Genomic DNA, 22,421 nt, shown 5'->3' with positions numbered 1-22,421 from the left:
CTGTTAGGATGTTTTCTCTCCATCTATAATAGATCCTTTGTTCCTTCCATTTCAAGAACTCAAAAATGCTTCAGCAGGTGAAAACCACAATGCTATTTTCTCTTTCATGAAGAATCTTGGCTCATCCAAAAGTACATCTGATAGATGTATGCAGGAAAGGCCTGAACAGGCATAAAGTTAAACCTGAGCTGGCATAAATGCTCATGTACAAGACTGACAGTACAGCCGCGATGACAAGATATCCTTCCAAGGTGACCTGCAGGGCAGCAAGCCTCAGGCTGTTTATATTGCTGAGAGCTGCCTTTTGCTGACGTAGTGGGACAATAAAAGCTGCAGTACTTGTCTGCATTTATCATTGCCCAGCCTGTTCCAGACACAAGAGGACTCACAGTAGTACGGCTTGTACAGCACCTCCGGGTGGAGGTACATAGTTGCATTCCTCTCTACCACATAGTATCTCAGGCTACGGATTAAACCAACAGGAACAAGAGAAAAGTTATGTGACAGTCAGGCAAGGGACAAAGCACATCAGACTGAAAACAAATTAAACTGAGGTGGTAGTGAGGCTGCTCCAGATGACAGACACACAGTTAAGCTTTCCTGCAACTGCTGCTAAGATTCAGGCAAGTACTAGGGAGGAGAAAAAATAAGCAGGCAAGAGAAAGGAGCTGGGAGGGGCACTGCCTAAATTCAGCCCACAGCGGGATGAAAATAATCTTCATTTCAACTGAGGCAGAATGCCACTTGCTTCTGAAAGAGCTGGGGAGAAAGCCCCATCTGATCAGTGCCTTTGTGTGGCTGAAAGCAAGCTGGGCAGAGGCTGTGTGCAGAGCATGCAGGGACATCCAAGCCCTCCCCAGCCAGAGGACAGCGGTCTTGAGCTCAGTTCCCTGTGTACATATTGTCCGAGAGATTTTACATCTTATTGTGGGTCTTCTGAAACATTCATCTTTTTTTTAGTCCAGCACTGGAAAAACTACAACTCTAACAAAGTAAAACTTATACACACATAGTGCTTCGGTTTAAACAAAAGAACTCCAACACAAAAGCAACCATCCCCAAAACTTGAAATAAGAACACAAGCACCCAAGTAAGACATAGATCACAAATAGGTTTGTTAACTCAGTAGTCAAATGGAAAGCTTGTCACAAAGGAAAACAGCCCTTACTTTTTCATATTGAGTCTGTGTATATGTAAAATAACCCAATTCACATACAAAAAAAAAAAAAAAAAAAAGATTTCAGATTACTAAGATTTTCAAATTCCTTTTTTAAATGTGTTAATTCTAAACCAGTTTAAGAAAAATAACTGAGAAAATAATGAAATAGACAATTTCTGTCACACTTCTGAAACCACTATTGTTTAAAAATACCCAAAGTATTTCAACAGCTCTAAAACCCTTCCCCACATGGATTTTGTTTTGTTTTCTTTTAAATGAGACAGTCTTTCTGATCAAAATTCTACTTTCACTGGAAATTTTCTGTCTTGCTCTAACCCATAGACCAGACAGTAAAAAACAGATGAAAAACCCTGTCTCATGCATTGTTTTGAGTCAATTCCACATATTTTTTCTTTTTTGAGGAAAACCTGCCTTCAGATTTCTGAGTGCTTGGGCTGGCAAAACAATAATTGCATGTCTTGTTTCTCTGGAAATCCTGACTTTCCAGAAGCACTGGCTTTCTTCACCAGGCTTCATCACCTGCTATTCTAGACTGCTTGTCAATGATTGTTTTAATCACACCGTTTCTTTCTTGTCCCAGAGTTGTTGATTTAAAAGAGCACGCTGTCTTCATACAAGTGAATGTTTTTCCTACTCCTCCTAGCAAGGCTTCATTACTCCCTTCTCCAGGTGCTGTTTCCTTCACTTCCATGCTGCAGACAGAGCAACGCTAAGAAGAAAGAGGGAGGCTGGGCTGGGCTCTGATCCTCCACCTGCACTTCCTGCAATTAAACGGGGAAGAGATTGAAGGAAGATAGACCAAGGGAAGCATCGGCATTTTCTGCTTGAGCAACCCAAGGTAAAGGGGATTCAGTACACATAAAAACAAACAAGTCGAGCTATCTTCACTGTTTGTTATGAATGCACAGGCTGAAAAGGTAGCTTTGAAAATTCAAAGGGAGCTAATGATGGGGTTCACACACTCTTTCAATCTGGCAGCCTAACCAGGAAATACAGTATATAATTTGAGTCCCTCTTTTCTGAAATTCATTTCAACACTGAGATTTCACTTAGAATAAGTAAAAATGAGAAATGCTACATAGAGCAACAATTGCAGAAGATCTTATTATTTGCCGAAGAAAGAATTACTGAGCTGCCTTACTGTGGACAATCAGTACAGAGTAAGTAGGTAAAGAAATACTACAAGCTTATATAGCCTACAGTCATTTGAAAGCTAAATTTGTATGTGTATAGATATACATGCATACACACAAATGTACATGTATCTCTTTCAGTTTCTATATTTCTCTTTGAAATTCACAAGCTTTTTAATTCCCTTACACCTCTTCCCATTCATATTCCTCAAGTGCACCAGGGCTGCATGTAACTGCAGAAAACCACTCTGGCAGTTCCAGCTGCAGAATCATGGCCCATAACACAAAACAACTGCCTACAGAGGATTCCCAAACCGGGTACTGTAAGGTCAGGCCCATGAGACTTCTTTGTCACTACCCAGATATCTCCAGTCTGAAGAATTATGTTTTTTATCCCTTCTCTTCAGAATCACAAAGCCTAAAAACTCACTGAAATGTCAATCACAAAAATATGGTTTAAGAAAAACAATCAGATTTGGAATGAGGAAGTAGCAGCTTATAACTTAGATACTCGTGATAAAATCACCTGGGTTCTGTACAGGAGTGTGCAAGAATGTGTTTTGTCTTGTAGCACGTTCCTCTTAGGTAAAGTCAGTGATTTCATCTAGCTTTGAAATTTATATGAAAAGAAGCTCTGAGAAACTAAGTAATTTACTGTTCTTGAACAATAACCTCCATGAAGAAGAAAACCTAAAGAAAACAAATAAAGTAACTCCTTCTACAGTGAAAGTTGGCCATTAGCTGGAACAAGTGCCAAAGGGAAAATTTTCTAGGAAGTATAGTGCAGGACAGCTTTACCTTGTGGAGAGGAGCAGCTGTCCTCCACAGATGGATGGCTCCACATTGTTGTAGATTTAAATGTGCATGGTTACCCATAAACATTTATACCAGCCAGATCTTAAAGAACAACTCCTGATTCAAAGGGTAGCGATGCATCATGCAGGAACTTCCTACAGAAAAAATGAATGTGCTAGAAAATACTTGCCCACAATGTTTGAGAGATAATGCTCCTAAAATGCACAGGTAATTGTGTGCAGGAAAGAGTGGTGCTCACATGGGAACAGTTCCCACACAGGACATTGCAAGAACAAATTAGTTCTGCCCAGACCAAAATGAGAACAAGCCTAGGTCTGAGGCTCAGAAAACCAGGAGTTTTCTTCCCACCATGCCCCTGGTAGCTTGGCTGATCCTCTGGCAAGTCCTCTGTGCCTCCACTGTGCTTTCTGATCTTTGTGCTCCCTCCTTACAGAGACTGCAGGATAAGTGTTCCTCTTCTGTTTATGTCAAAAATCAACCGGTACAATAGATAATTTTCCCTATGACTGCAGTTTATGTTGAAGTAAAACAAAGCAGCTTCTACCAAGTTCTTTAATATGGAAAGCGCTTTGTTTCATCCCCTGTGACGGGACCATGTCAGATAGCACTGCTACCAACACTGCATCAACAGCAGTGCATCAACAGCAGGAGATTTTAGAAAAATGTGCTTGCACGTCTTAAGCACATTTGCATCCAAATTGTCCACAGGCAAGATGATGTCAAACACTGTCCCACAAAAGCATCATTTCATGGACAGATAGGAGACATGGACTGTGCTAAACAGGGTATGAGCCAAACATGCATTAACCCACAGTTTGCACTGGCCTGGATATCTTCGCCAGTCATATTTATTTTCACAGCTATATCATGTGTAGTTGTTGAAGGAGACAACTGAGGATTGCAGCTCTAGTTTTGCTCCCAAGCTCTGTCACCAACTGATTAGGCAAGTTTCTCAGGACTACATTAAGATCTCTATAAAATGGGAAATACAGTCTAACCTGCCAATTAAGCTGGTTTTAGGGGCTGGAAAGTGCTCTGAAATCCTTAGGTGAAGTCTGTTACACCATTACAGTATCAATATCCATGCAGATGAATAATGACAATCCTGAACATGAGACAGCCAAGAAGGAGGTGAGGCACGAGCGCTGTCCTTCAGGGCATGTTCTCTCACTCATTTTTGGTCCAAAAGCTCTCCATTCCCAGACTCTGAGAATTTCTTCACCCTTTTGATTTACTTCTTAAAAATCTCAGAGCCCTGCAATGACTCCAACAACCCAGTGAGAAAGGTAAGGCTGCCCCTTTATAACAGGCCTGTGTCAGCGCCTCCATTCTCAGCCTGTAAAGGAGTAGCATTCAGGGACTAATAATTCAAAAAGAGCTATGGGAAAAGAACTATGAAATGTAAGTTAGTAAAAGAACCTTGGATGTGAGGGAAATGTCTAGCATAACTTTACAGGTGAGGCTGGAGTGAGAATGACGTACCCTTTCCTTGGTTAAATCCCTCAAGTCAGACTTTCTCTGACCAGAGAAGACAGAAAAGAGGAAGGTCTGTTGTACATGTAGAAGGTTGAAAGCATCCTTCTTTGACTGGGACTCTCTTCTTCTCCCCTTCCACCCCTCATCTGTCTGCAGGAATAAGCCAAAGATTATTCTCAAGGATCCAGAAGCAACAAATGCCGTATCTTTAATAAAGTTTCCTCTATTTGTAAAGTGTCTTCATGAGGGAAAACACAAATGCTGGCTTCGTTGTCCTACATGCAACTGATGCCCAACATACCAGGAGGAAATGTGACAGTTTGTGGTCTCTCTAAACTGAAGACACGTCCTTAAGAAACTGGAAGTATAATGTAACAATGTGTCTGAAAATCCTGTACTGCTTTGACTTGGTCTCAGTCTGGAACTCAAGCAGAGCCCCAGCCAGACCTCACATTTATAAAGTCATTATGGTAGCCCATCACTACAAATAAGGAAAACAAAAACTATAATACCCCCACCAAAGTTGGCTTCCCCAATTGCTTCTCCTTGCTTGACAGATTTTCGGGTTAGGGCTTTTAAATTTTGGATTTTCCCTGCTGTGGTCTTAATTAAAGCATCACTAAATCAGAACTTGTGATTCCCAAGTAACTGCTGATTGAGCATGTCTGTGGCAGCAGTGGGACACAAGTTGTGCTGCCTGGTCCAAAGGCAGTTTGCCTGCTAGGATGATGGATTCACTGAGGCTCAATACGATGGGTGGGAAGGACTCTCTTGTCTTGCTTTTGCAAAACTGGGACAGCACATTCAATACCAAAGTCAAGAGGCCCATGTGCTCTCACTAGGAAAAGCCACCCTTCAACCCTTCTGCCTTGCTCTACTTATTGATAAAACAGGAATTATGGGGACATATACTTATGGGACTTCTGAATAAAATCGCTTAATTGTTGCTAAGGTTTATGGAAATACCATTTCACAAAGTTTAGACTGTGATCAACAGTGGATTTCTGTCTGGATCATCTTCATACTAGTTAAACCTAATAATGCGAGAAGAGCTGTTCCTCTCCTTTTGATCCTCCTTTAAATACTCTTTTTCATAAATACTGTAGGCAAACCTTGTACAACACTACTGCAATTGCTGTGAAGAGTACTATGAATACAAGTGCTTGTTCATTACCACTGCTTTCTGAGTGCATGGCTTGAATGTACAGCTCATTTGTTCCTGGATTAGGAAGCCCAACTGTACTCCAATACACTTTCCCTGTTTTGATATGAAGTAGGTTAGGTTACCAATCTGGATTTAGTAAATATTGTGGTTAAATAAATCAGATTTATAAACTTCTAACATTCACTTAGTCACAATCCTTTCTCATTGTTTGAAGAGAGAAGAGGTTGGTCTTGGAAGAGAGGCTATCACACCTGAACTTCAAGAAGTTATCCTGCCCTCTTGTTCACTCACATAATTAAAGCCATCTTTCCCCCCCACTTCTGGCTCTAAATAAAATAAAAATCAAGTGTGGTAATTTGTCTGAAGAAGGAAATGCTTTCTAGAGGCTACAGTCAGGAAGTCAAAGGTTTTCACTTCCAGCTCCAATAGTAACTCATTTGCCATACACAGGACATCTCCCTTGCCCGTTCCCTATTATAGGGCTGTTAAAGGTTTAGTTAACTTCAGAGCAAGCAGTTCTGAACATCAGCAGTTCTTGGCTACTGGAACTTCAGTACCTCCATGTGCAAGTGGTAGTTTTTTATCTGCTCACACAAACGCAGAAAGGTTTGTGCTGCCATTACTGGCAACTACATATGAATACCACATACACATTTTTACAGCGCTGAGCTCATCCTATGCTTTTAAAAACACATGAAAAAGTCACTGTTTAGGTTAAGGTCTTCAAGAGCCTGTGTGAACTGGGTAGGAGTTACTCTGCTGGTAAATACTATTTCTGTAGTGAGAGTTGGTTATTTCATCAGCAGGACCAAAAGGTTGTAATTTTTTTTGTTCCTCTATCACTAACTGAAAGATTAAAAAGGGATATTCTGAACTAGAAGACAGGTTGATGATGGCAGTTTATAGATAAAAGTGGAGCAGGCTTCTAATTTTTAAGAGCTACACAGTACAACGGTGGTGAACAAAGTAACAATCTAATTGCTGCATATCTTGGGAATGTTAGGAGGAAAAAAGACAACTAATCAAAAGCAATGCTTGAGCAGTAACTGCATGTTGATTTGTCACTCATGCCAATTCATAGTGCAGAAACAGCCACTGGGAGAAAGAGTTTACTCAGAGCAAATGTTCACATGATGTTTCCTAGGGTTTTATTCCATTAATGATTTGTTTCTGTGGATATTTGTAAATGAGGCTAAAATAGCAGCATAGAAATAACAAATGGGACAGACTGATTCACTTTGTCGGTTCAGGTTGGTTGAGTTCTGATTTCCTAAGAGTTCTGGTGTCACAGTAGGCTGATGCTTTCTCTTTAAGCCCAGGTGTAAGCTAGCATGGACCCAAGATCCCAAAGCTGCTACCTTCAGGTTTATTTTCAAGACAGAAGGAAGGGATTTTTACTGGGGTGACCAGAGGATATTATCAAACAAGGAAGGGTTATATGGAGCGCTTTGGAAGAGATCCTGCCATTTGGTCACTGCTACAGGGCAGCACAGAAGTGAAAATACCAGATGACAAATGCACCAGCATAATATTATTCACACAAGTGTCCTTGGTTTACTTTGCAAAGTCTGACCTGATAAAGAAAAACACTTCCTTAAAGTGTCATTTTATGATACTAAACAGGCCTCCAATGACGTACCAAAGTAGAGAGGGACATTGACATTTGAACTGCAGGAGTTTTGTTTTCCATCTTGTTTCCTCTGCCCCTGTAATTACTCCTTTTGAATAAGTGGAATTTTTAAAATCCCTTTTCCTCCTTCCATCATGATGTAATGCAACTGTTGCACAAGACTTACAATGTAGAGCTACTGCTGCTGGAGCCAAGTTTGGCACCAAGAGAGATTAGGGTTGGCACCAAACACCAGGATTTTTACAATAAATTTGGCAGACAGACCCAAAAAGGTTTGCCACTGCTGCCATGAGCAGCACACAGAACAGTAGAAGTGCTGAAACAGACCATGGTTTTGTTCCTGGAACAAAGACGCTGATTAGCCAACCACTTAATCTAGCACCTACTTATGTATGAAAACGGAAGAGTTTTACTCAGCCAAAATTAAGGGCAGTAGCAGGGACCAAAGTGTAACATAACAGCACCTTTAAAATGTCCATCATTCCAGACTGAGCCTACAAAACCCACCAGCCAGCTACCCATTAGCCAGGAGAATCTCTGTGCACAACTGCAAGTTCCACTGGATTATTCAAAGAAAAATGTTTGATCCATACAAGAACACATCTGTCTCAACACATTTCTCTTTCCAGTACTTTTCAATTATTCTTTCACAAGAGGGAATTTGCTCCTACTCAGTGATGCTGGAGCAGTGCTCTGGAAAGAAACAGTATTTTTCTTTTTTAAATACAGATGGAACAGAGACGAGAAATGCAAATTTTCCTCACTGTGTCCCTCTCTCTCAGCTGGAACTGAAAAAGTGGGGGCCCATTTTCTCTGCTCTATATAAGGGTCTGATGATTTGTGATGCAGACATCTCTCTGCAACTGGACAGATGCCACCAGCTTATTTCACACAGACAACTAGACAGCCATGTAACAGCAGCATTTTTCAATTGCTATTGATTTGGTGTTTTAAACTCATTACCTAGCAGAAAAACTCCATACTCCATCCCAAATTTCCCAAATTTTAAAATTCTGTAAGCACCAACTCTCAAACAAGAAACCACCTTCACCAAGCAGCTAAAAGTCAGAAGTCTGTGCGCTGCCATAACATTTTGCCAATCAGATTACTACTAAAACATGTAAGAACATTTCAAAGCAGATTTCAAGCAACTTATCTGACCCTCAATTCCACAAGTAGTACCAACAAGCACTCCTAATGGGATATCCAACATGGTATTTGTGTGTGGACACATACAGAAGTTACAGCCTCCTGTTACAACTTGTTTAGACACAGACAAAAAGCAAGAATTGGTTTAAAGATGAAAATCTGACTTCTCGCCCCATTCCCAAACCCTCAAAAAAAAAAAAAAATCAACCAAACTGAAAAAAATAGAGTCTGATTATTCTGACATAACTTTTTCCCTGGTGGCTTCAAATTCTTTAAACAAAACTGTCAAATCTGGAACCAGAGGAAACCTTTAAATGACCACAACCCATAGTATCTTTTACTGGAAGGTTCAATGACCAAATTAGTGTCTTAAAGCCCACTTTGTTTCACCGAAGTGCAGTTTTCTCCTATCATGTTATATACCACTTGCCCTTGGGATCACCAGTCCAACTCTCAAAAAGCTACTCTGCAATAAAGCTCATCACCTCTGAGGCTGCCTGTCAACAGCGATTGCTCAAGCACAATGCCAGATCAGGGGACTGCTCTAAGCACAAGAGTGCTGTAATCCAAGACAGCAACAGAGATGACTACTTCATTGGCAGGACTGCAAGGCACCTCAGGAAGATTTCTTGTAGGTACAGAAAATGTCAGCTATCTAGAGTTCATTCAAATAATCTAAGAATTTTATCATCAATACAGATTAGGAAATCCAGCTGCAAGTAAAAGCCAACTTCAACTTCTTGGATATTTGAGTTACAAGCACACATGCGCCATTAAGGAGGTAACTGCCTTAACCTTCAAACTCAGATTTGATCAGCAATATCCCTAGCTTAAAGGAAAATTTCTTTCACACGTGTGGGACTTCAAAGGCCCTCCACATTTCAGAACCCACAGAGTAGCCCAACAGCCTGCTCCAACAGCTGATGTGTTTCCTGACATTGGATTAACTTCAGCTCACCACCTGCAGCACAGTTTATTTCTGACGCTTTTATGGACTAACTTCTACAACAGACAAAAGAATCAAAATAATTTCCTTCCTCCAGCTACTACAGGATGGCATAGATACATCCAGTCCACTCATAAGCAGCATGCAGAGATGGGCTTGCCAAGCCGCACTGTTTGCAGCAATAAGCTACCAACGAGAAAAATCAACCGTGCAAACTATCTGAACGCAGTGCTTGGCTTCCAAAGGAAACGCAGCAGCTCACCTCTCTTCTCTCTTCCCCAGAAAAGCAGTGCTGGTAACTAGAGTGAAAAACAAGGAGAAAGGAGACCATGCCTAATTCCAAGGGGCTTTTACTACCACATACAGGAATAAAACAAAATATGGAGTAAAGGGGTTAAACCTCAGATAAATGACATTATTACAGTACTACAGGATTTCTCTGAATTACTAGAAAGGCACCAAACATACTAACACCAATAAAACTGCCATTAGGAAAAAAGGAATTACTTTTTTCTCAAGTGGAATTGTCAGAAATGGCAAATTTGATGCCACAGTCCAGTGGCTAAGGCTCTTATTAAGGAGACTTGGATTCAGTTCTATGTCGGCCACAAATTTCCTGTTACTGGAGTATTTTACAAAGCCAACTCATATTTAATATGCTTGCCTCTATTTCCCTTCTCTGTAAAGTGGGGATTACCGCATGTTTCCACTTTTGAGCACGCTGAGCTCAGAAGTTAATGTGTTGCACTCAGGTAAATCAGCATAAGGGCATGACAGACAAAACTAAACAAATGCCAAAGAAAGGAAAGCAACCTTCCACCTACTGAAAATGCCATTAAACCACCATATTTCTGACTCCCTTACTACTTCACAACCTTTCTCTGCTTTTCTGCCAATGCAGAGAATAGACACTGCCTGCAGTTGTCAATACAGAAGCGGAAGTCTCACATTCCTATTTTCTCCTAGCCCACATAATATCTCTCCTCCTTCCTACACCCAAGTTTTGCATGGCTAAATTCTCACTTTAATTCACATTTGGCTGTGTAAGTCTCCTATCCCAGTCATTCTGCTCCAGCTGGTCCGTTTTTACCCTTAAGCAATAGGTGCTAGGTATGTCGTGCATCTTCTGCTAGCACACGTCCCGCCATGGTTCACATGAAGCATAACCAATCTGCTAACCCCTGGACAGCTGCTGGTTTTACAGGCTGTCATCACAAAGACTGCCTGTGTGCCTCCTTGTAGGATTTCCATTCTTTAGGAGCCCAGCAACTGAATTAGTTCAGCTGCAAATTTAAGCATGGAATTGAAATGCCACAATTAAGAGAACCAGCTTTGCTTAGTTCAGCTCCTCTTCACAAACTAGCATTGAGGTCCGTCTGATGTCTTGAAATCCTGCATTTTTTACTTCTAACATAGTTACTGAAGGTTAACAGGGTAGGTTGTCAGAAATAGATACTGCAGAGTAAATGGGTGCAAACATGCCGAACTGCAAGAGGACAGCCTGTACCAGAACCTCTCCCTCTAAAACTGGTCTACTTCCTTAGAGTGCATGTGTCAATAGAGTGGAAGCTGAGACACAGATCAGTGAGAAAGTAACACAAACCTAGAAGAATGTGTGACATAGAAGTTAAAAAAGCTCCCGGGACATAGGCCTGAGAGAATGGTATGGAGCACTAGTGAAAAACAATCCCTGTTCCTTTCTGTGCACTGGATTGAAAAAAATCCCCAGCCAAACACAACGAAACCCCAAAACCAAAAACCACCAAGGAAAACAAACCACAAAAACTTTCAGTACAATTTATAAACAAACAAAACAACTTTCTGCTAGAATTACATTCCATCTCTTTCCCTCCATCACAGGACTGTCCACAAGAACTGAAGTTTCTGGCTTGCTGGGGAAAAGGTTAACAACATCTAATTGCAAAAGGCAACTTTTTCCTTGTCCTGTCACAAACCGCTTTGCCAGTACATAGGACAAACACTTTGAAAAGCACATACAAACACCTTAAGCAAAAATTCAAAGTTTTAAAAGCAACAGCCTGATACTGACAGCTGTAAGAGTTAAGATTTTTCTCAATGCAAAGCATACATTTTTCCATACAAGCAGCTGAATCATGGATATTTGAAAGAGCAGTTTATTAGGTACAATATAGCATATCTCCTACCCAGCTCTATAAAATGTGCCCAGTGCTATACAAAGCATTAAAAAGCATTTAAATTTGGAACACGCTGGCACCCACTGGCACAGCAGAATTGAGAGAATTAATCTAACAGCTGCCTTGAAACACAGCAGATTTATACTGTGGGTTTAGTCACTAACATTTTGTTTTAAACCAGAACACAAATGAGTAGTGGTGGTCTCTGGAATAATGTGATGAACTGTAATATGCGAAGTACTCTCTTGATTCCAGGTTGATGAAGTTAGTTGTATTCCTTCTTAGTGGAAGTATTCAGTTTTGGTTAATACAAAAGTACAGTCAAAGAAAAAAAAGCCAAATAAAGGCTATATACAAGTTTATCAAATATCTACATGCAGAACGATTCTGTTGGGTCTTTAGCATTGCTATAGCACTGAATTTGCAGGTAACACCCAACAACTGAGAACTGGCATGATTTAACAGCCCAACACATCTTTCTTTTTCCCCTGGTGTATGTTTATTTTTATTTTTTAAAGGGAAGAGGAGATAACATCAGTGGTATAAACATTATCCTTAGCTGTGTGGAAACTTAAATCTAAGTATGCATTCAGGAGTGCAACGCATGGGAAATATTGCTAATTGGTTTTAGAATTCAAAATTGAAGCTTGGTGAATTCAAGGGAAAAAACCCAGTTACATGAATACCACATGAATCTATGAATAACTGTAAGTGATATTGTAGAAAGGCTGGCAAAATTACCTGCAGTTACACCAAACCTTTGGGTTCGTGCCAATTAAAACTACAGTTTTCAAGAGGAGTACTCAGGTGGGGAGAACTTCAGGTTTAGTTCTCACTCTAAAATGGGGTTTTCCTGTGGCCTATAAAAATACTGCACCCCCCACCATCTCTACGCTTCCTTACACGAGAACAGCCTGATGATCATTTGCACTCCAGGGCTGGAGGACGGCAGAGATGTTACAGGCTTGGAAGGCAACTGAGCAAACTTCTGTGGATGCTTCCTCTGAAGATGGAAACTAAAGATGTCAGAACCAGAAAACATTCCTTCCTCATATTCTGCCAATAGCACCAGTCAAGCTGCTAGGAAGATTTTCACTGTCACCTTGTTTAAACATTTTTAAAGACTGTTATCAAGGACAACACTGAGGTAATATGAAAGCTAAGCCTCATTTCTCTGCCTCCCATCCCCCAGGCCCCTCTCTCTGCACTTTATTTGGCAGAAAGGCATTGCACAGCATCTCATCCAGCATTGCTACAGGAGTGTTCCTGAACATGATTAATTTGCTAGTGATACAAATCTCCAAACAGCATGTTAGTACTGCTGCTGATTTATGAAATGCCAGAGACTATTCTCTCACCAGTGATAAGCTCTTTCAAGCTGGTGGTTTTGTGTGCAACTTCTTCCAACTGTTAAGACCACTCTCATCTCTGCATTGCTCCCAGACACTGCAGAGGCAGCAAGGATTTCTTTAATGAATTGCAGGTTATGTATACACAGAGATAATACAGAAGATCAGATTATGAATTCTTGCATACTTTCATAAGCAAAAAGCCAAGAGTGTGCTTTGGAACAGAAACAAGCATCATTGGGCAAAAACCCCGCTTGGTCTGTTCTCCTCCCAAGATGCAAGTGCACACCAGCAACTGCAAAACTAGAGAACGTTTCTCTTCCTCAACTGCTCATGATATTGTCCTTGGCACTGTAATGGCCCAAAATACATGAGTAGAAATTCCAAAAATAGTCTCAGAAACTTCAGTAATTTTTCACATTTCTTGGGCAGATATTCCCTATCCTATACATTGCACCTGAAACCCATATGACCCCCACAAATTACCCCAGTCCCAGCATCTTCTTGACCAGAAAACACTAAGTGATAACAAAGTACCCTAAGATATGATTTGATTACTCTAATCAATGACATACAGGATAGGATATACTTTTCTCCTTCAAGCAACATTTGCAGTCAGCTTGTGGTTTCCTCGTGTTTATTCAAATTTATGCAGACTATCAGTTATTTTTACTTATGTGGAATAATCACAGATAGCTGAAAATATTTAGGATGTGAGATATTCACTACGACCAGCCAAGAATCCTATGGCTGCTTTTTCTGTTCTGACAAGTGAGCCCTTGCTTAACAAAAATACATAAAAATTGGAATAGCAGGTATTAATAGGACAGTTTTGGAGCTTTTTCTGAATTATATAGACTGGCATTAGCAACTACTTCCTATAAAAGTAGGTTACTGCAAGATCTACTTGCTGAATGCCATTTGAGCTTGTTTTTGAGTTGCTACCCTCCCACAAGCATGCCGTGTTTCCAAAAGGGTGCGGTTAGCTCCTTCCCTCATGCATTTATTTACTTGTCTTCAATACGGGTGTACTGAGACAGTTGGAGCTCTATTGAGTTTCATTGTCTATAGAATTAGGCATTAATTTGTAGGCATTAATAAACATGCCATCTATCAGGGTGTGCATACCCAAGGTTAGCCAGGGGGATTTTCCACTAGCAGTGCCTCCAAAGTCAGACATCTGAACTACCTTGTCCGCCACAAACACGGGATGCACTCTGGGCCTGACCTGCATGCATTCCTGGCTCAGGAACAAGTCAATCTGGTCAGACTTCTACAAGTAAACATGTGATTTCTATAGTGTTAGAAGCCTTCTTAATTCTATCACTATTCCTCCATGCATTCCAAATGTACATTTACTTCATTGCAATATTTCAAAGAATCCCACTCAGTAATGCCATGTATTTCTCTGCACTGTTACAAGCATGGCACCTTCTCTAAGGTTCTCCAGATTATGACACTGCACTGAGACCATCTCAAGTCACCTCCAAGTTACTGCTCCAAGCCAGCAAGAAGTATAAAACCTGAATTATAACCTGAATACAATGAGAAGTAGCAGGCAGGAGGACACAAGATGTGGGAACTCAGTAAGAAAACCAGTCCTTCCATTCCTACCATAACTAAAAATGACAATCCACAACTGAACTACATACGTACTGTCAAATAACTTGTCATAGTTTTTTTACTTTAGCACAACTGATTAATGTGTAAGCACTTAACACTTGGGCACTGTGAGTTATAAAACAAAGAGTTGTATGTTTGACAAAACAGCAGTTTTAAACCTGCAGTTTGCTTTGTAAATCAATGTAATTCTGGTTGCATTTAACAAGCAGAATAATGAAAGAGAACTTCATATATGCTAGTTTAAATGTACTTCTGCGCTCAGACAAGCCTCAGAGATTTGGTTGTTTCAACTCTACAGTTCTGAGCACAAGCTGGTAAAGCCATTATTGCCACAGAACCTCACAGGAGCAATAAAAGCAAAAAAAAAAAAACCCTAAAACCCCCACCAAACCTAAACCCAAACCAACCTGTCTTCATCTGCATGCAGTCTTACTGAAATATCTGCATGCACTCAGGCTGCAATCAGCTCCTAACACTAACAGCAATCTATTATGCCAGAGATCACCTGCAAGTTAGGCAGTGCATTAGGCTTTTAAAACTAAGTATTTCTTTGAATGGGCTCCACCTTGGTATTCTGCTTCCAGCCCGAGATGAATTGCTCTAGAACCCACCATTGCACTCCTGGAAGCAGAAACATTTGAGCAAAGGTGATGAGGTCAGACAAGGGCAAAGTCCAAAGTAATTTTAAGTGGTTCAGCTAAGTAGAGAAGGCTAATGGGAAAACATTTTGTTACAGTCATCCCTAGTGAATGGGAGGACAATGTTTTTCTTCAGCAGCTTGATTACAAAGCAGTAAATCCCTCTGCATATATAAAAGACCTATGAACAGTATAGATCAAATGTCAAAACCAGGTTTGCATTGTATGCTGGATGCAGAAGAACTATTACACTTGGGAAGTTTCAGATATTCAATCATTCTAATTTTTAAGTATTTCCAACATATATTCTCTATCTAGGAACAGGCACATGGACATAATTCAGCTAATTCCCATCTAGAAAAACACAGTAGTGATGTTTCTGCAAAAGACGTTTTTGGACCTTTCCATAAAACCCCCTAAGAAACATGCTCTTGAACACAGAAACATGTCATCTTTCCCTCTCTCCCCACAACACTTTCTGACTCTTCTGCTTCAAGTACTGGCTGCAATCTCTACTTTAGAGACCCTAGGTAGCAATAAACAAGCAAACAAAGCTCCAGGTGACAACATACTTTAACAGCATAAATATACTGAAGTAAGAATTATGCCAGAAAAGGATTCTCCCCAACTGCTGTCAGGGGTTTTGTTCAGTGTATCAATTTCTTTTTCCCTGAACAATTGCCAGTTCTGATACACCCTCCAACTTTCATACAACCAACAACTATTTTATTACACTGGTCTAAGATGGGATCGAAAGACATTGAAAACAGTGAAAGTTGCAGCTACTCAGCTACAGGTTCTTTTAAAAAGCTTTTAAAGTCAGAAGTAGGATTTCTAGGCTTAGAAATAGTGTTCAGCCATTAGGAATTACTGAGCTTTCCCTAAGCTGTGTAATTCAGAGTCAAAACTCAAATATTTGGTTTACTTCCTAACAAAATAATGACCTGGTCATGGCAATTTGTATCTTGTGTCCATGCTGGTTTTCCACATATTTTTCACTGGTCATGAGAAAGAAATACTCTGAGGCAAGAAGTACTTTAGTTGCGCCTACATACAAAGTGGGGCTGAGACCTCTATTTGCTGCTGTAATACAACTGCCGCCAAATATTGTCTGAACCATAAACCACCTTTTTGTAAAGTAATTTCAGTACCACTTGCTAAATGGTTTTGTCAACTCAAGTTTTCAGAAACCTTCTTGTATTAGATTGGTCTTTCGATGAAGAATATCAACCAGCCCTACAACTCAGGATTTATACCTTGAGGGTTTCCAAACAGCCCCTATGGACTACTTACATTATGTGATAGCACATGCTTGCCATAGGACAAGGGGCCTTTACCAAGGTCTGGTGACATGATCACATTACCAATAGCTCGGCAGTAATGCTCCTTTTGAGCATTATTCACCTTTTCCTAACTGAGGGATAAAATGCTTCTGCTTCTGGCACCTCTACAGACTAATGAGTACCTGCTTCATCAGACACTCGTATTGACACTTCTCAGCTTCACTGTCTGGAACTAACACTGTTGCATTCTAAATCAGGTTTTGGAAAGATCAGTGCTGTCTCAAATTTTTCTATACAACAGAAGAGATGTTGAATTTCTAATTTTTCAATCCATTTATCATCAGTACAGAACTTTACAGCAGTTTAGACAGGTTGATACAGACTTTTGGTCAAAGCAGGCTCTAGTGTTTGTGTTCTGTCTGCCCACAACACTTCCTGTCATTTCTACTGGCTAAAATGTTCTTTTCTGTGGTTTTGTGAAGTGTCCCTCCCTGCTGTGGACTATACAACAACAGTTGGGTTTCATCTCATATATGGCTCCTTTGAGCTCATGTGGAGCAAGGGGAAGGAGCGAGAACAACAGGGACTGGGACCCAAAACTAAATAAATCAATGTTTCTTTGATCCTTTGGGATCAGGACGCTGTAAAAACACATGGTTATTAGAACTGTGAATTTATTGGTAAAGGAGTTGGTTACTGGCACTGTATTTCAATGTGAGCTAACATTATGGTACTAAGTACAAAGCATTCATTCTGTTTGTGGCTATGAGAACTAATCTCTTCCATGTGCAGAGAGGCTGTGTGATAATTTAACTGAGATTCCCGTTGGTAGTCCGGGCAAGCCCTCATCAGCTGCAGGGCTTTCAACAATACAAAAGCAACAGCTCCAAGAGCAACCTAACTAGCAACTAATGTCCTTCTGAGCACTACTAAGCGGCACCAGAGCAGCCTGCTCATTTCAGGGGTCTTTTCCAAGTAGGTTGTCAAAAACCTGAAAACCTGAAACTAAACGGTGAGTTTCTTCCAAAACACTTCAACTGCTTAGCTTTGGACAGGATTCAATATATAATGGACTTTGAATGAAATTCTATGTTTCTAATATCTTGCATTTGCCTCAATAATAAGAAAAGGTCTGATCCTGATTATTAAAAATGAAAAAGTAATTTGAAATATTTATGCGGATGGCAGCTTTATACACAGGATAGAAATGCTCCAACTGCTTTTCAATCCAGCTGGAACGAAGTTTTCATTTTTCTTTTTTTGTGAAATTTCATTTATTATGAGTACTGTCTTAGTAAGGCAGCTGTTGGCAGCAAGCTGTGAAATTAAAGTTGAGCTGGTTAGTACTAAGAGCCAAGATATAATATGCTTCTGTCAGAGACAAGTTTTTCTTGTATATATGTAACCTACATTCAGTAATTAAAATAGCTAGTCAGTCAATTTTACCAACCCCTCTTGAAGGGAGAGTTAATGCTACTTTAAAATATAATTTCCAAATTGTAACCAAAATTTGGGATTAGTATAGCTCATTTCAGTAAGGTCTTCAAATAGTCAATGTACCGATGAATTCAGAAACCCAGAAATTAAGGATTCTTGATTCTCAACATTGTCCTACTAACTTGGTGTTAACATTTTGGGCAAGTCACTTCTGACAGGATTCCAAATAGGGATGAAATCAGGATTGCTGTGTTACTATTATCTACCTAGGATGTCACACACAGCTTGCACTTGGAGGAAATCATCATGTGCTTCCTACAACTGGGAGAAGTGCTTTTATCATTCAATGTACAACCACGATTATTCTCCAGGTTCTCTGGCTGTCTTAAAAGAAAGTAGTAGAAAACTTGACATTTTACTCTGAATCTCCTCTGGAATGTGCTTAAAAAATACCTACCTAAAAGTGCCCTTGGGAACCAGGTGAAGGCGCACGACAGGACTTGGCACATACTTTTGGAAGTGCAAGCCAGATAAGGGTATGAGTTTTATATATTAAGTGCACAAATAAAAGAGGTAACGTGAAAAAATGCCTGAACTAAAGCATCAAGCTGATTAACCCTCAACAGCTAAGTTAACTACACTTTGTAAACTGTTGCCTGGAAGTTCAGTTATCAAGGGTAATCCCACAACTGTATCATCTGTCTCAGGATTTGATCAGCTTCAAACGATTGTAATCAAAGACCTTAGTACTGACCAAAGATGCAACCCTGTCCTCTCTCCAGCCCAGCCACAAGCTCCTGCAAGACTCCTGCAGTGGCACAAGTCTGTTTACAGTCAGACCAAGCAACTGATCTTTTTTCTGGTTTTCTTCTCAGCTGGATCAGCAAGATGATTGTAGCATGTCCAATAGCACCAACAGACAGAAGACAGGAACATGCAGTCCAGCTGAGGAAGCCACTTCTTTTAATGTTAACACAGCTCTCAGTCAGCTTAATCCAGTCTTGAAACCATACCTGCAATCTATCAACATGACTGCTGTAAGGAAGGTCCCACTGCTTGCAGGGTGACTGTAGTTCTAATGCCAAGTAAGACAATCTGCCCAAATTACTCCACTGCTCAGGTGACAGCTACCTGTACTTCCCTGTAAACACAGGATTACAATTAAATACTCCAATACAGTTGAAGTTGGCACCACTTTTACTACTTTAATGTTAACTGACAAACAGATTAATTTAACGTGTCTTTGAGCACCATGCCCACCCCACCTAATCCATAAACTACAGCCATGTGCAGACTTTGAGTCAGCAATTCTTATCCTGACATCTACTTTAGGTATTTGCCCCACTGTTCTATTTGCAGGGGTATCAAACTACTTTGGGGGTTTACTTCAAGTCACACATATATTACCTTGGCAGCGTTTTTGGACCTTTCCATAAAAAACCTTGGACCTTTCCAAAAAGCTCTACTAGATAACAAGAAAATTAAAGAGCATTTAGGAATTGGTGGCACATTGTTAACTGGTGTTTAGTATCAGTGAACCTAGTGGCGGGCAACAGGGTACTTGTTAAGAGTTTTATGAGGGAGCTCTTTGAAGAGCTTTATAAGGGATAAACATAGGGTTTTAGCCTTCTGAGATTACACACATTGTTACAGACAACTGGATCGGAACTCTTTTGTATATAAAAAAATAAAATATCTGACTTGTCAGTTTCTACAAGGTCAAAATCCTCAGTTCAGAAACACACTTATTATGTCCATGAAAGATGAGAGCTGGTGGCCATCACTCCACATGTATTGCTTCAAAATACAACTAACAGATTCTCAGCAGCATAAAAATACAGGGCTGGCAAGAAATTGGAATGGGAATAAAAACCATATGAACCATGCATACAACTAATTAAACATGAAAATTACCTTTAAAGTCACTTACCTTCACTAGTGTAAGTTAACATTCAGCAGAACAAATTTGAGCAGTGTATTTTGAGCATTCACAACCTAGGAAAAATATTTCTTTTAAATGCATGTCAGGATAACACAACTTCCGTCCAAGGACTGATTATTTCAGGCCTTCCTAACTGAAGTGAAAAATGCTTAAGACTGAACACAAGCTTTGGTTGACAGCACTTAAGTGAGCCTGGAAATCTTCAAATTTACAGAGTCAGGAACTGCTGCACAACTTCTAGGCTAAAACTTTAGGGCAAAGCATACCTATATTCAGTCAACTTGCAAGTTAAAGTAGTCAGATTCTGGCAACTAAAATTCAACTTCCCTTTTGCATAAGTAACACTCCAACTCTAAGCACTTCACTGTTCATTGTCGGGGACCATCTGAAAATGTCTCCAAAAGTCACATCCTAGCTACTTCTTCTTTACTAACATCTGATTTGTAGATTATAGTCCAAGCTGTACTTCCAAAGGTCACAAGAATGTATCAATTGTTTGAAGCACTACAAAAAAAACCATGAAGCACTAAAAAAAAACAAACCCATGACACAACTCAGGGTTTGATTTTCAGTGACTCTGAAATAAGCACGGTATGCACTAACCTTTAAGAATATATGCCAAGAATAATTTCAGGATTTTAAGTTCCAGTGACCACAAGATTGCAGGTTCCATACTACTTCTTTCAGTAACGGTATCTGCATCAATACAGCATCCACTTGAGGAAGGACAGAGAGCATCGTGTTGGCACAACAAAACCCCTTCATTAAGGAGACATCTGGGGCCATTAATAATATGTCTGCTGGAGGAGGCAGCACCTCGCTAGATTGGGTTTCAAACCAAGTTCTGCATGAGGTGCTGAGCAAAAGAGAATTGGCTGCAAGCTGGACAACACAGGCCTGGTGGGTTTTGTTTACCATATAGTTAAAAGATCACTAAATGATTAATGAAAGACTTATAGTTTCTTTGTAGAGCAGCAGACAATATTTTGGGGCAAGACTTTGGCTTGTCAACTTAAGATAAAAAATGCTTACATAGAGCTCTCTCCTGAGCTGACTGCTGTTTAAATGATTTTTCTAACTTGCTTCCCAGAACAAAACTCATAAATTTAAGGCTCTCTTGAGAAGACAAAAGAAGCTCAACAAAATGTTAGTTTGCCAACAGAGCATCTGGCGCATTACTATGTGTGATAACACTAGCACCATGTAGTCATCTTTACTTACCACCTTGTTAGCAGCTGCAAGTGGCAAGATCCCTTTCAGAGTAAACCTACATCCACAGAGAACAGCAGAACCCTTTGCCCTCCTCAGACAACCTCTTCCCTGTGCACACCAGGCTCTTCCTTGGCACAGAGCCTCCATGAACAATCAGGAATGGCTCGTAAGGAACTGAGCACATATCTTCCTTTGTAGCATAAATCAGGTAGAAGAACAATGCCATGCAAGCTTCAGGTTAATGGCTTTAAAAGCCCTGAAGCCCAACCTCTGAAGAAAATTGTAAATGTTATTTAAGCCTTGGGCACATGATTAAGATCAGAGGATGGCCACCATTCAATGGCCACCTGTTTCTACACTCCTGATATGAATATTAATAGAACACATGCAAGAAATCCAACATGTTTAAAAAGGCTTGTCCTCTGGAAACACAGGGAGCACAGGTCCTCTACAGCAGCTTTTCCCACCTTCAGAGCAGTTACAAGATTACAAGCAACTTAAAACACTCTCAAAAAACCAGATCTAGTAAATACAAGATCCTGAACATGGAAAAAAAATGTGTCCCTAGTTCAGGCAGTCATTTAAAACTGACACCGCATTTCAACAGCCAGCATGTTACAAGTGCATTTAGATTGCTTTCTAAAAAATTATCAATCCTTAAACATCAGTAAAGCACAAATTCAATATTCCGTGCAGGATCATCTCTGCCCACAAGACACCCCAATAGCCTTTCTGCATCAACTCGGAGACTTTTGAAAAGGTGGATCCCATTTTACGTTTTACCAGCCAGGACTGCTCTTTATTTGCTTGCCTCTTACCTCAGGTGGGAGGCAGGATAAGCAAGGTTCACCATCTGTGTCACACTTCCCTTTCCTTCCCTGTTGCAAACAACTCCAAAACCGCCACCGATTCCCATGGGATGGGATGTGCAATCGCTCCAGATCCCAGTCCAATATGAATTAATAACGTGCTGATTTTGTCATCCTGCACTGGGTGTCTGTGCCCAGACACTGGCAGGGGGGCTGCAGGGGCCTTTTGTGAGGGGCTGCCCTGTGCCGGTTCCAGCCGGCTCCGCTACAGACCCACAGCAGGACCTGGCTGAGGCCGCTGGAGAAGCCAGTGGCGCCTCTGGGAGAGGGCGAAGTTTGGCACAGGGATAAGGAAACCCGTGAGGAGCAGCCCTGCGAGGCCGGCATCAAGGCCTCAGGGGAAGGCGGGAAGGGGGCGCTCCAGGCGCCGCAGCTCCTGAGGAGACCAGGCTGCAGCCGGTTGTGGCCGGAACCCAA

General features: G+C 40.6%; 1 protein-coding gene across 7 annotated transcripts in view; it reads right to left on the bottom strand.

Moving 5' to 3' along the window:
- EYA2 (EYA transcriptional coactivator and phosphatase 2) overlaps nucleotides 1–22,421 on the bottom strand; it is an 88,833-nt gene that overhangs the window by 54,457 nt on the left and 11,955 nt on the right. Inside the window, exon 2 of one of the 7 annotated variants that reach the window (XM_065691605.1) lies at nucleotides 19,912–19,976. The exons of the other annotated variants lie outside the window; for them this stretch is intronic. The gene's annotated coding sequence lies outside the window, so the exon portion shown is untranslated. The remainder of the gene's footprint in view (nucleotides 1–19,911; nucleotides 19,977–22,421) is intronic. 7 annotated transcript variants of the gene reach the window in all.

The sequence above is a fragment of the Lathamus discolor genome, chromosome 11 (assembly GCF_037157495.1).
Source record: "Lathamus discolor isolate bLatDis1 chromosome 11, bLatDis1.hap1, whole genome shotgun sequence".
Lineage (NCBI taxonomy): Eukaryota > Metazoa > Chordata > Aves > Psittaciformes > Psittacidae > Lathamus > Lathamus discolor.
Note: the sequence above shows the minus strand (reverse complement) of the source record. Positions and strands in the feature narration are given on the sequence as shown.